This window comes from Nuphar pumila, chromosome 12 (genome assembly GCF_984573655.1).
Source record: "Nuphar pumila chromosome 12, dmNupPumi1.hap1.1, whole genome shotgun sequence".
Taxonomy (NCBI): Eukaryota; Viridiplantae; Streptophyta; class Magnoliopsida; order Nymphaeales; family Nymphaeaceae; genus Nuphar; species Nuphar pumila.
The window spans coordinates 105,621,069-105,635,763 of NC_143260.1; the positions used below are offsets into that span (position 1 = coordinate 105,621,069).

Below are 14,695 nucleotides of genomic sequence, written 5' to 3' on the forward strand. Positions count from 1 at the left end.
TAAGGTTGGGCAATAATCCCCAACACCCTTGAATTAAATATACCTTAAAACATTTAAGGTTCCAAGACACCATATATCCATCACATTTATATATAAATAAGAGCATCCATAAGATCAATGGCAAAAAAAAAAAACGAGTCACACTCATAATTAGAGATCATATAACAAATCATTCTAAAGTCCCAAGGTGCCCATAACTCACCTCAACAACCATCTTTAATATGGTAATTGGACAATCTAAAATGACATAACACAAGGTGCCCTTAACTCACCTCAACAATTATTTTTAATATAACAATAAGGCCATAAAAAGGATTGATGCATCATATAACTTGTGATGGATAAAAATAAATGTCATAAAAAGGCAATGAACACTTAGGGAAATCATTTTCCAAATATGTGATTTTACAAAGAGGGTTGATTCAAAGGTCCAACATAATTAATCACAACAATATGCCTTATAATAATTTTGCATAAATACGAATTATGTTCAATCATGATCATTATCAAAAGACTCAATAAACACAACATGAAATATTTAAGCAATGTCATGTTGTGAGAACGGATTTGGAATAATCCAAGAATCAAATCAAGCCTCTATAAATTGCAATTATATGCATAACAAGATGTAGACTGGCAATAATCTTAAATGAGCAAATGTAGGACAACATGTAACAAGAAATTGCGAAAGCACTTATAATGATAAAAGGAACAATCTCACAAGTCCACTAAGGGACAAAACAAGCCCTAAGGAAGACAATATATATCATCTCTTTATTGAAAATAGAGTACCATGTGAAAATGTCGATGAATAGACAATACGCATACAAGCATGAATACTTTATAAAATAAGTGTACGAAGACACTCTCACAACATTTGAACAAAATACGCAAAAAGCATAATAATAGCAAACATGCAATAATGCATGTATAACAAGGAGCAAATGCTTGAGACTCTCAAGCTTTCACAAAGATGGTAATATTAAAAAAACCTCATAAAAAAACAATATTAAAAAGAAGCTTATAACAATCATGAAATCTTCTCAAAGAGTATATACTTATAAGAAGATTCACAAGGATAAAAAGGCCTCTCAAAGAGAGATCCAACAAACAAAATTCCCGAATGAGGATACATACGAAAGGAAGAGGGAAAACTTTATTAAAGTGGAGAAAATCCCCAAAGAGAATACTAGGATTGTGTTATGGCATAAATCTATAAACAAAAATTCATAATATTATATGACTTAATAGATTATAACCAATAGCATGAATATGTTTTAAATAAACACAACATGAAATATTTAAAACATATGTAATAAGTATGCAACATTAATAAAGACCATAAATCTTATAATAAAACATATTCTTGAAATTGAATTGAAGAATGAAAAGAGGATAACCATATTTTATGAGATCATTTTTAAAAACTTACTTCAACCGATATTATAAAAATGTCTTCTTAATCAAACATTGCTCGTATGAAAAAGAACTCATTAGGTAGGAAAATAAAACATCATTTTTCAAAGACACATGTTATTATGAAAAAACCTCATATAGGACATTTTAGAGGGTAAACACATACCTTTATTATGAAATAATTATGATGAGAGTATGTGAGCAATGCTACATCTCTCATAAACATTTTACTTCTAACATAACTTTCTTTAAAAAACTTATTTTTCAAGAAAAGACATACGAAAGAGAATAATATAAAAAGTTCAATGGAATTGTTAAGAATCCAAACTCATAATGACATGGAGAACACAAATGCAAAAACATATCTAATTCTTTATAATGCTCAACACTTAAAGAAATATAAAGAATACCAAACATTTTTAAGAAGCAAAAGAGAGAAACACATATGAAAAAACATATAATTCTTCATAATGCATAATACTTAAAGAAATATAATGCATATCAAATAATTTTAAGAAGTAAAAGAGAGAAACGAGAAGTTCACCATTTTTCTTTAAAATTTCTTGAATAGCACGCTTCTCAATGCAACAAAGAGCAACTCGATCCCAACCTTGCTCTGATACCATGTAATGAAACAACTTTGAATATATTAGGTTCAATAATGAACCAATACACATGCACATGAAGTGCGAATATACCCACTAAAGGGGAAAACACAAGCACATAATGTGCTAACACATAAACCCACAAAGGGGCAAAAATGCCTATAAGGCATAAGTTGATATTATTGAAAAGAGGAAGGGTGTAATACCCATTACATGGAGCAAAGGCTCCTCCAAAGGAGTGAATAAATTACAAGGGGGAGACCCCTATTTATAACAAGAGAGGAGCCACATAGGGGGCTCCCAAAGGAGTTGTTGGGAGCCCCCAACGGTCATATTTGTGACCGTTGGGGGCTCCACAACGACTCTTTGGGGAGCCTCCCTAGGTGGCGCAAACCACAAGAATGAATAAAATAAAAAAATAAAAATAAAAATAAAAATAAAGTTACAAACATATTCCAAATGGAATATGCGTAAAAAGGTGAAAAGACTAAACTACCCTTATGCCTAATAATAGAGAAATATATATTTTATATATATAATTAGGAAGATACATATATATCATATATGTATATGTATCATCCTTTATATATATAAAATATATATAAGATTACAAAGATTGAATGATACATTTTAACATAATGAACTTGGTGCCCTTAGCATAGCCAAAACTTGGGAACTTCAAAATCCTCCTGAAGGAGAAAAGACAATAGGATGTAGATGGGTCTTTAAGTTTAAGACCAAGAGTGATGAAACTCTTGAAAGATATAAGGCCCGGCTGGTAGCTAAAGGTTATAGCCAGGAATATGGTATTGATTACGAAGAAACCTTTGCTCCTGTGACAAGAATGGTCATTGTAAGATGTTTGATCACTACTGCATCTATTAAAAAATAGAACATATATCAAATGGATGCTAAAAATGCCTCTCTGACTGGAGACCTAAACAAAGACGTCTACATGGAGGCTCTCCCTGACATGGATATACCAAAGGGTAAAGTTCTTCGACTTAGAAAAGCCTTGTATGGTTTAAAACAAGCCTCAAAGGTTTGGTACGATCGATTTAATAAAGTAATGGTTGAAACTGGATTCAATTCTTGTTATACTGACACTGCTCTCTTTGTCAAAAAGTCTGATGCAGGAATTATAATTTTGTTATTATATGTTGATGCTATGCTAATAACATGCAGTGATATTAAGGGAATCAGAAATATCAAATCCACTCTAAAAGAAAGGTTTGAAATGTCAGACTTAGGGTATCTGACATACTTTTTGGGTATTGAGGTTGCTTACTCTCATAGAGGTTATTTTTTGTCTTAAACTAAAGTGGCTTGCAAGATTCTTGATAGGTCTGGCATTACCGATGAAAATATTTGCGAGACTCCTGAAGTTGTGGGCTCAAAAATGAAGGGTGATGATGAGATTTCTTTGGAAAATCCTACTCCCTATCAGCAGCTTGTGGGATCACTTATGTATCTTAGTATCACACGGCCAGACATATCTTATGCCGTGCATACTGTGAGTCAATTTCAGCATGCCCCCACTTCAGTTCATATGAGTGTTGTACTTCGTATTGTCAGATACATAAAGGGTACAATAAACAAGGGAGTATTTATTTTCTCGTCTTCTAATTTAGAATTGATTGCATATACTGACTCTGATTGAGGAGGTGACCCAAATAACTGTCACTCCACTACTGGGTTTTGTATTTTTCTAAGTGAATCATTGATCTCATGGAGATGCAAAAAACAACAGAAGGTGTCTCTTTCATCAACAAAAGCAGAATATCGAGTCATGGCCTTCACGACTATATAGATTGTGTGGATTCATCAATTGTTGCAGGATATGGGAGTACTCATCCAAGGATCTACAAGATTGTATTGTGATAATAAAAGTGCAATCTATATTGCTAAAAATCACACTTTTCATGAGCATACTAAGCACATTCAGATGGATTGCCACTATGTTAGAGAAGCCTACTTACAGAAAATCATAAACCTCCTTTATGTGACTTCAGAATACTAGTTGGCAGACTTTTTTCACAAAGGCGCTATGTTCCCCCAGATTTAATTTTCTTCTTGGCAAACTTTCGGTTATCACGCCCTAAGTTTTAGGGGGGGGGTTAAATTGTATCAATTCATGTATACATATATTTATATATAGAGGGATACATATACATATATTATATATATGCATATATATCTACTACTATATATATATATATATATATTTATGTAGCCCCAGGGGCATTTTTGTCATTTCCCATTTTACGCATATTCACACTTGTGAATGTGCATGTAACTTTTCTTCCTTCTTTCCTTTTTCTTCTTTTCTCTTTTCCCTTTTTCTTTTTCTCTTTTTCTTTTCTTTCTTTCCTTTTTATCTTTTTGACTAAAAGTCAAAGGGGGAGACGTTGGACCCCCCCTCCAACGGTTAGATTTCTAACTGTTGGAGGGGCTCCAACGTCTAGTAGGAGCCCCTCCTTTTGGTCGCCTCTTGTATTATAAATAGAGGTGTATCCCCACTATTGTATTCATTCTTGTAGGAGCCTTTGTGCTCACCTTTGCTCAATAGATTCAATAGTGTTCTCTTTGTACCTTTGTGTACTTTTGTTTAAGTGTTCTTGGTGTGTCTTTGTACACGTATCCCTTTGTGGAGTTTGTGCTTGTAGTGCACATCTTTGAAGATATTTTTTACAGCTTCTACCACTGTCCATATGAGAGTTGTGTTATGCACTATTAGATATATCAAAACTTCTATCTTTCGAAGACTTTTCTTATCTGCTTCTTCCTCTTTAGATTTAACTGCTTATATTGATGCAGATTGGAGAGGTGATCTCAATGATCGACACTCAACTACTGGCTTTTGTGTGTTTTTAAGAGAATCATTGGTCTCTTGGAGGTGCAAGAAGCAACAAAAAGTCTCTCTTTCATCAACTGAAGCCGATTACAGAGCAATGGTCACAACCACCATGAAAGTAGTCTGGCTAAGGCGATTGCTTCACGAGATGGGTATTAGGAGTACAAGAGCATCACAACTATGTTGCAACAACAAAAGTTTTATTTACATTGACAGCAACCGAACATTCTATGAACAGACTAAGCATATCGAGATGAATTGTCACTACGTATGAGAGGAATTTCTACACAACACCATTGATTTTCCATATGTCGCCTCTGAATATCAACTGGCAGACTTCTATACCAAACCTCTTGTTGCTTCTCGATTTCACTTTTTCTTGGACAAACTTTCGGTTGTTCAACCGTAAGCAGTGTTGTGAACAGTGTTGAGGTGTAGTGAGGCGCTCCACCAAAATATGAGGCGAGTAGTAAAGCGTAAGCCTAAAAAAGAAAAATTTAACTAAAAAAAACTATAAAAAATATCTAAAATTATAAATAAATAAAAAATGCTTTATTGATGAAGCAACAACCAACAAGAAATAAAAAAATCTCAAATAAATACTGAAAAAATATGAGATTAACATGTAAAAGTAACATTAATGCAACAACTTGATCTATGTAAGTATCTAAGAAATAAAATATGAGCATTCATTCAATAAAAAATTAACATTAACAACGAAATGCATATTAGCATTAACATCATGTCATAATTAGAAAATGAATGTTAGCATTAACAACCAAATGTTAATATATTTGTCTAAAACTCTTTAAAATGAGAGTGTTAACATTCACAATTACAAATGAAAGACCCAAAAAAACATATAAATGGCCACATCCCTATGATATGAATTAGGGCCTAGACTCTTCTTGTGTCTCGTCATCATCAATATTTAAGTCTTCAATGTCATCATCTGAGGAATACATATAAATAGGTTATCCTTCATCTTCATTCTCTGACTCTTCATCGTCTGCACTTGCTTCCTCCACATCCTCAATCACTTTTTTTGCTTTTCTTTTTTCTTCAATAAAAAATCATGTATTAAATACTTATTTTATGTAATAAAAAAAATATATTTATATTCATAGCAAGGTAAAAAGAATATAGTTTTACCTCGACCTCTTGAAGACCTGTCTTGCCTAGAACCACTTTGTGAATCATGAGGTGAAGTGACTTTTTCAATAGGCACATGCTCAATGGCATTTATGTCAAAGTTTGGATTCAACCATGAATCCTCCAACCAATTGGGATCACTAGGCAACATTGGATCTTCTTTCTCCACAATCCACTCATCGTCTGAGTCTATATGATCTAGACATATAGGGTCTTTGGTAGACCTCCTCATATTTCTCTTTCTTAATTTCATATTGTACATTACAAAAACCAATGCATTCATCTTCTCTTGTTCAAGTATATTCCTCTGTTTTGTATGCACCTATAATTTCAAATCATTGATAATCAATTATAAGATAATTATGCTTATAAAAATGTATTTCAAAAACAAAATACAAAGTCACAAACCAATGAGAAAGTACTCTAATTCCTCTCACGACCCGATGCACTGCACGTCAAACTTAGAATTCGAATTGCAAAATTCATCAACTCAGGATTTTCGTACCCAAATGAACTCCACCAGTCAGTTGCATTCAAATAAAGCAATAAAAATTTGATAAAAACATTAAGAATATCATAATTAACAAAAACATAAAAAAATATTAACAATAACAATATAATTGCAAACTTACCAAGACTTTTTAATTTTCTTATTGTAACAGTTGTCTCTCTACCAAACAACCCCTTTGCATTTTTAAGTACATAGATTTGTGTTGTAATTTTCAACAGAACATTTGCATTAAAAACCAATTTTTCAACACAATCATAAAAGTAACTCATAACTTCTTCATCCGAGTTGAAATTGTCAACATAATGAAAATGAGGATTTAAATAATAGGCAGCTGCATGCAAAGGCTTATGAAGTTGCAAATCCCATCGTCTATCAATGATATCCCAATTAGGTTTATATTTTTTTTTAACCTTGTAAAGGTTTGAAGCAATTTCCTCCTTTGCTCTATCCATTGTCTCGTACAAAAATCCCATAGTAGGCTCATTTGCATCCACTAATCGCAGCACTTTCACGAGCGGCAGTGTAGCTTTAATTGCATATGATATGGCAGCCCAAAACTTATAATCATTAAGAACAATATAAGAAATATTCTTAGCATTAGATTTCTTATAGTAATTAGATGATCTAAAATTTGAAGACAAGAATATCGACTTTAACTCCTTATAACATCCAATACTATGAAGCGTGAGATATGTTGTAGCAAAACGAGTGACAGTTGGGCGTAGAAGTTCTTTCTTCTTTGTGAACTTTCTCATCAAATTTAATACTCATGCATGACTATAGATATATCTTGTAATTTTTTTTGCCTTTTCCACTATATCTTTAAAAATTGATATCTTTTCAATATATTCTAACATAAAATCCAAGCAATATGCCACACATAGTGTCCAAAAACATATTTTTTCTATTGTTAACATATTCCCAACTACCACATAATTTAGTGCATTATCTGTAATGAATTGCACCACAATACTTTCACCAACTTCTTTGACAACTTCTTCAGACAACTTACACAAATTTGCACGAGTTTTTTTTCATGTTGCTGATGTCAACGGACTTCAAAAATATTGTCCCAGATGAGATGTTTACAAGAAAATTAATTAAGTTTCTTCATTTTCCATCTGTCATAATGCTGCAATCAACCTTTGGTCATTCTTTTTTTAATTCTTTTAAAATTTCATGAGTACAATGATACAATCTACCTCATCTTTCAAAATCCACGTTCTGATCTCGTGATAAGAAGGCAGTTTGAACCTGCGCCCATAATTTGCAATAGCTTCTACCATTGCACCAAAATATGAACTGTTACAAAGATTAAATGATAGGGCATTTGAATAAAAAAATCTACCAATGGCACGACATACGTTTTTTTTTCATCCCTTTTAAAAGCAAGTGTTTATTGTGATTTGTCGTGCTTCTTTGTTCACAAAGAGGTCCATGGGACCACCTGTGCTTTTGTTTGAATCACTACATGATCTGGTGGTTTCTTTATTCACATTTTCGCCTATTGATGATCTAAAATAAACATTCCTCCCGATTTCCAACTTGTTTTGTTCTTCCTCTTGTTTCTTTTGCTTCTGATCCCTTAAATGATTCTGAAAAAATCTTTTCACATCAAGTAGAACCGCTTCGCAGATGCTAACACCATGTTTTATGCCAGCTAAGTGATGCTTTAACCTATAGATGTCTCTTGTAGTTTGTTTATGACAGTAATTGCAAATTACATGTCCTACGAGTTTAGGATCTTTAGTGGGATTTGAAACTTTAACTCCATGATCCCATCCTACATCTTTTCTCATTGTTCAACTGCAAAAATGCATATAAGAAAACATATATTAACACAAAAATTTAGATTCATATTCAAACAAAAATGGATGAATCGAGTGATGAGTTGTGGAGCCTAATTCAGTGTTTTTTCCCTTACAGGAGGGGGATCCGGGGGTTCCCCTCCGCGCGGGTCCCGGTTTCTTATGGATCAGCGCCCCCCAGAACAAATTCCCTTTTGCATGAAGTTTCATATAAAAATCCAAGTGAATCTATAAGTTGTCTTAATTTTAGATCATCTGTTTTGTGTGCCTAACACTTTTATGCAAAATAAAGCTCACAAACATAGAGTCAACTAAGCAAATGGTATTCAGTAAACTAGACAATTTTCTTTAGATGCTAGATATGGAGCAACATGCCAAAGTTCATTTTAGAGTGCAAATTAGAAAAGAAGACCTACACACTCGAAAATATCAAAACTCAAATGCTATAAAAGAAAAAACTTATCCAATATATAAGTACTTTCATGATACACACACATGCATGCATGCACGCAAACACATGTTATGCCATCTGCCAAATGGGTGATAAAGGTTCATAGGGGTGACAAAGTGCAATGCTTGCACTCCAGATCATGGAATCAACCAAGATTACTCATGAAGACATGGTGCCGAAAACATTAAAGTGATTTGCTATACCATAGAAAAATGCTGGAACTAAATCCAGCAAAAATGCTAGAGGCAGTGTGGGAGCAAAAGCCACAGATCATGCACAAGTTACATCCTTTTAGACCAATGTTCATGCACAAAAAAATGTGAAAAGACATCATCTTAACCTTCATTCTATTTTCATCATTTGTGGTGACTTTCTCATTACTTGAAACATAGCTCAATAACCTATAAAGTTTTTGTTGTGGCCGTGAACAATTTTCTAGAAGCAGAAGAGAAACCAGAGTTCATGTAGTCAAGCATGCTTCATGTTACCAAATACACCAAGCACACCTACCAATTATGAAGAGAAGGAGAAGAGATAAGAAGAAGAAGAGGAGAACGAGAGAGAGAGAGAGAAACTGTTTTGGCTCCACCACGAGAGAGACAGAGAGAATGTTGCGACTGTGAAAGTCGAGAGGGAGGCCTGCCTGTTTCGGCTCCACCACGAGACAAACAGAGAGAATACTACAACTATGAGAGCCGAGAGGGAGAGATTGCTGTGAGAAAAAAAACAGAAAGAGAGGGGTTCGAAAAAACTAAAATCAACACATAAAAGGTCGGGGGCAGTATGTTTATGCCCTAATTTTTGGTCAAATGAGGGTTTTGACCCTCATTTGACCAAATGCTTTGAGGCGTGTACGCCTCAACCTGAGGCGCACGCCTCAAGGGTTTTGCGCTTTACACATGCGCCTCAAGGCAAAAAGCCTCTCGCCTTGAGGCGAGGCGCGATTTTTGCACCTTGAGGCGCATTTTTAATAACACTGACCGTAAATTTGAGGGAGAGTGTTAAATAATGTAACATAATTTCATAATTCTAGTTTACTTTTATAGTTTAAGTAGGATTAGGTTAGTTTATTTAACTAAGTTAGGTTTCTTTTACTTTTTAGTTTCGTTTTGGACATAATAGGCTTTATGCTTTTTTTACCAAAGTCAAAAAACATAAAGTAAAAGCGAGAGTCATTGGAACCCCAACGGTTCTATTTAGAGCCGTTGACTCTCTCATTCCCTCTCTCCCTTGTATTATAAATATGGGATGTTACCCCCTTGTAATTTATGCTTTTGTAGGGTGTGTTACCCATTCAATAAATATATTTTTTCTTCTCTTTTGCATACCCTTTTTCAGGTATTGTTGTATGAACCCTTGTGGTTCTTGTGTGTGATCCTTTTTTGGTATTTTGGTTGAAGCTTTGTTTGGTGAGGATTCAGGAACTCATCTTCTTATAAAGGTGATGTCACTTCTCGAGTTTCTCACCCATTTGGCTATGAGATAGAGTTCTTCTAATGTAGAACTCTATCTCTAACCACCTCTTTCCTTTTTAACTACTTTTTTATCTATTTGGTATTTTATTTTGCTTTACTATTTTACTTTAACCCTATTTGGGCTCTTCTAGAACCCCTACATATTAGGCAGAGTTCCACAAATGTAGAACTCTGTCATACCAAAAAAAAAATCGAAATTAATTAAATTTTAATATATAATTAATTATTTGTTTATTATTTATTAAATAATAAATTTCTAGAAAGTTCCAGAGGGTATCTCCACCCTCTGAGAGTTTTTTTAACTTGCAAATTAACTCAATTAAACCTTTGTATTGAATTTAAAACTTTAAATTCATTGGACCTGGATTTTGGATTTGAATCTGAATCTAAGATCCAAATCTATATTCAATATCCATATGGATCTCAAACTGGACCATATCCTGATTAATATGGGTCTTGGACAAGCTCCAAATCCATATCAACTTGGATCATATGGATCAAATCCGATATGATCCAATCCAGAACCGGTCACATCGAGGCAGGTCATTTTTGAAAAAAAAATGATTTTCGGGTCAACTGTAGCCCGAATTCAGAAAAAAAAATATCAATGTTTTCAGAATTTCGAGATGCATCTAATGATATATTACTTGAATTTCGTCTCAGAATTTTGCCTGAATTTAACCCGAATTTCGCTCGATTTTAAAGGTCAAAAATAAAAAGTTTTACCAAACCTTAATTGGCTCGTTTAGGTCTTGTCAATGGGTCTTGGGCCAAGCCCAGACTAAGCTGACTCCACCTAAAATCGAGGATTTCTATCGACTTTACGAAACACTTAGCCAAATTTTATGAAGTCTCAGAATTTAATATTATAGAAAAATACACGATATTACAGAATCAGTTGTGATATAGTCTAAACTCAATCACATGTATCTCTTCTTTAAAGACTCACATGTTCCTCTCATGCCAAATCTGCCAGGAAGCAAGAAACAGCAACCATTCCATATGGCCCTCCATCTTTTCCCCTTCTTCCTTATCCAAGGTGCACTTATTAGGTGTCTGATCAAAAGCTTCTCCCACAAATGAAGTTGTCAATCTGCCCAAGCTAATTGTAGGAGGGAGTCCAAGTAACTGCAAGATCTGAAATAAATGGTCTGCAGTCTCCTCATTGCGGGAAAATAAATAACACATGGCCGCAAGATGAAACCTTTTGTGTTTGTGGTTTTCTTGTGTACGAGTGTTGTTGAGCCCTGGGATTAGGTAAAGGGTCCCATAGAGTTAACTTAGGGAAGGAGGTATAATAACAACTCAAGGGGAGAAAATAGTAGCTGGATTTGATGGAAAATTATCTGTCTATGAAGAAGCTCCATAGAATCTTGCCTACAAAGCTATTAAGGCAAACCATGTTTTTCTCGCTATAACATGTTTGGACATTCTCATTGATCTTCTAAGAAAGATGATTATGTTATTTTGGCTGTAGCCTCAAGCTGGAATGAATGTGGAAATGGTAAGAGGATGGATACTGGAAGCACATATGCACCTTTCGAATTGTTCCCAAAAAGTGTGCATCCTAAAAGTATGGAAGCGTCAAAAACCTTGCTTTCAGAAAAGGGGGAGAACACCTTTCTAAATAAAATAAGCACATTTCACAAATACCTTGCTCTCGTTAGAGAATGATAAGAACCAGCAAACAAGTTATATAGGTTATTGGTGAGTATAGCATGCGTTTCTATTTAGAATTCATTATATAGTTCTTACTTAACTGACTATTTCTCATATAGTCATGTTTCTTTTAATTTGTTGTATGATTATCAAGTTTTACTAGAAAGTTCTTATTTTCTTTATTTTTTGCATTACACGCATAGATGTGTCTATATGTGTGTTGACTGTGCTCCTTGTTGCAAGAATTTATTATTAGTTGTCAGTTTTCATTTTTAGTATCTTAACGTTTTATTTTAATTTCTTTTTTTGTAGAAAAAAATAAGCATTAGATTTGCAAATTAGAACCAATATCAAACAAGATGGTGCAAAAGGCTATTCAGAAAAATAAGATAATGGTAGATGCTGAATTTGGATGGGGCAACCAATGGAAGAGGGAGTCAACACAATGTTTGAACCCAATGATGATGATGAGTAATATCATTTTGAAGAAAACGATGAGTTACATGTCCATGATAGATCTCTAGAAATGGAAAAACCGATGGTGAGGATGGTGAAACTTGTGCCACCACAGCCATGAGAGTGATGAGGTTGAGTTGTCAAAGAGTCCATTGACAATGTGGAGCCATGCAGACAAAGGAAAGCAAAGGGCAAAATGGCATGGTGGTTCAAAAAGATTCAAAAGATGGTTGCGTAGCACTTCATTATTGTGATGAAAGAAACCTAGAAAGTTGCCGTATGGAATTTATAGATAAGTGAAAACAACTGATAATTTACCTAGTGCAGTAAATTTAAAAAGGTTTATAATAGAAAATCAAATAAGATAGCAAAGAAGGAAGCTAAAATAGCGGGTGGCATGAGAAATGCAGGTAATTTACCTAGTGCAGTAAATTTAAATTTACCTAGTGGAATAAGATAGCGGGTGGCATGAGAAAAGTGGCTAAGGAGGTATTGGGTGAGTCTAAAGGCGGTGCACCACTAGGTAAGGATACATCATGGTGGAACGAGGATGTCAAATTAGCTATTAAGGTTAAAAGAGAGTGTTATAGAAATCTAAGTAAGAGTCGTGATAATGAGAATTTGGAGAAGTATATGATAGCAAAGAAGGAAGCTAAAAAAGTTGTTCGAAACGCGAGGGCTAAGGTATATAAGGAGGTTTATAACAAGTTGGATACCAAAGAAGGCGAGAAGGATATTTATAGGCTTGCAAAGATGAGAGATAGGAAATCGAAGGATTTGGGTATGGTTAGATGTATCAAAGATGAAACGCAAAGGGTTTTAGTCAAAGATGAGGAGATTAAGGAGAGATGGAAAGATTATTTTGATAAGCTATTTAATGATAGTCATGCTCAAGATCTTCGAGACTTCTCCATTCCTTTTCATGAGATAAATCGTGACTTCATGCGCAAGATTCAAAAGAAAGAAATTGCAGAGGCTTTGAAGAAAATGAAATCAAGAAGGGCAGTTGGCCCAGATGGTATACCTATCGAGGCTTGGAAATGCTTGGGAGAGAAAGGTTTAGAATGGTTGACAAATCTTTTTAACTTGATTTGGCGAACAAATAAGATGCCTAATGAGTGGAGGAAGAGTACTTTGGTGCCTTTATATAAGAATAAGGGTGATATACAAGATTGCACAAACTATCGTGGTATAAAACTCATGAGTCATACTATGAAACTTTGGGAGAGGGTGATTGAGTCTAGGTTGAGGAAGGTTGTCACGATATCGGAGAATCAATTTGGTTTTATGCCTGGAAGATCAACTATGGAAGCTATACATCTTCTTAGACAACTTATTGAAAGATATAGAAAGAGGAACAAAGATTTGCATATGGTTTTTATTGATTTAGAGAAGGCATACGATAGAGTACCTAGGGACGTTCTCTGGTGGACAATGATGAAGAAAGGTGTTTCTCTCAAGTACATTAGTATAATTAAAGATATGTATGAAGGAGTAGTAACCAATGTCCGCACTTGTGGAGGGGTGACAACCAATTTTCCGATAACGGTCGGGTTACATCAAGGATCTGCTTTAAGCCCTTTCCTATTTGCGATAGTGATGGATGAGCTTACGAGATCAATTCAAGAAAATGTACCGTGGTGTATGTTGTTTGCTGATGATATTGTTTTGATTGATGAGTCTAGAGCTGGGGTTAATGCTAAGTTAGAATTATCGAGACAGACATTGGAAGCTAGAGGTTTTAAGTTGAGTAAGAGTAAGACTGAATATATGGAATGTCGGTTTAGTAAGCAACGAAGTAGTGATGGGAGTGTAGTGAAGCTTGGTGAGCAAGAAATACCGGTGAATGATTATTTCAAATATTTGGGATCCATTATTCAAAAGTATGGAGAAATTGATGGAGATGTAAATCATAGGATAAAGGTTGGGTGGATGAAATGGAAAAGTGCAACTGGAGTGTTGTGCGATCGTAGAATGCCATTGCGGTTGAAAGGAAAGTTTTATAGGACGACTATTAGACCCGCTTTACTATATGGTACGGAATGTTGGGCTGCCAAGAGACATCATATTCAAAAAATGAGTGTAGCTGAGATGCGGATGCTTAGATGGATGTGTGGAAATACAATAAAAGATAAGATTCAGAACGAGGAGATACGTAAGAAGGTAGGTGTTGCACCCATTAAAAATAAGATGCGAGAGAATCGTTTACGGTGGTTTGGACATATTCGGCGAAGGCCTAATGATGCTCCAGTTAGAAGGTTGGAGAAATGAGAAAATATATTTGTTAAAAGAGGTCGGGGTAGGCCTA

The 14,695-nt window shown here is 34.5% G+C and overlaps 1 protein-coding gene across 3 annotated transcripts in view; it reads right to left on the bottom strand.

The window, feature by feature from the left end:
• The window catches only part of LOC149821468 (DExH-box ATP-dependent RNA helicase DExH11-like), a 189,862-nt gene that overhangs the window by 24,818 nt on the left and 150,349 nt on the right, over nt 1–14,695 (bottom strand). The gene's annotated exons all lie outside the window — the stretch shown is intronic.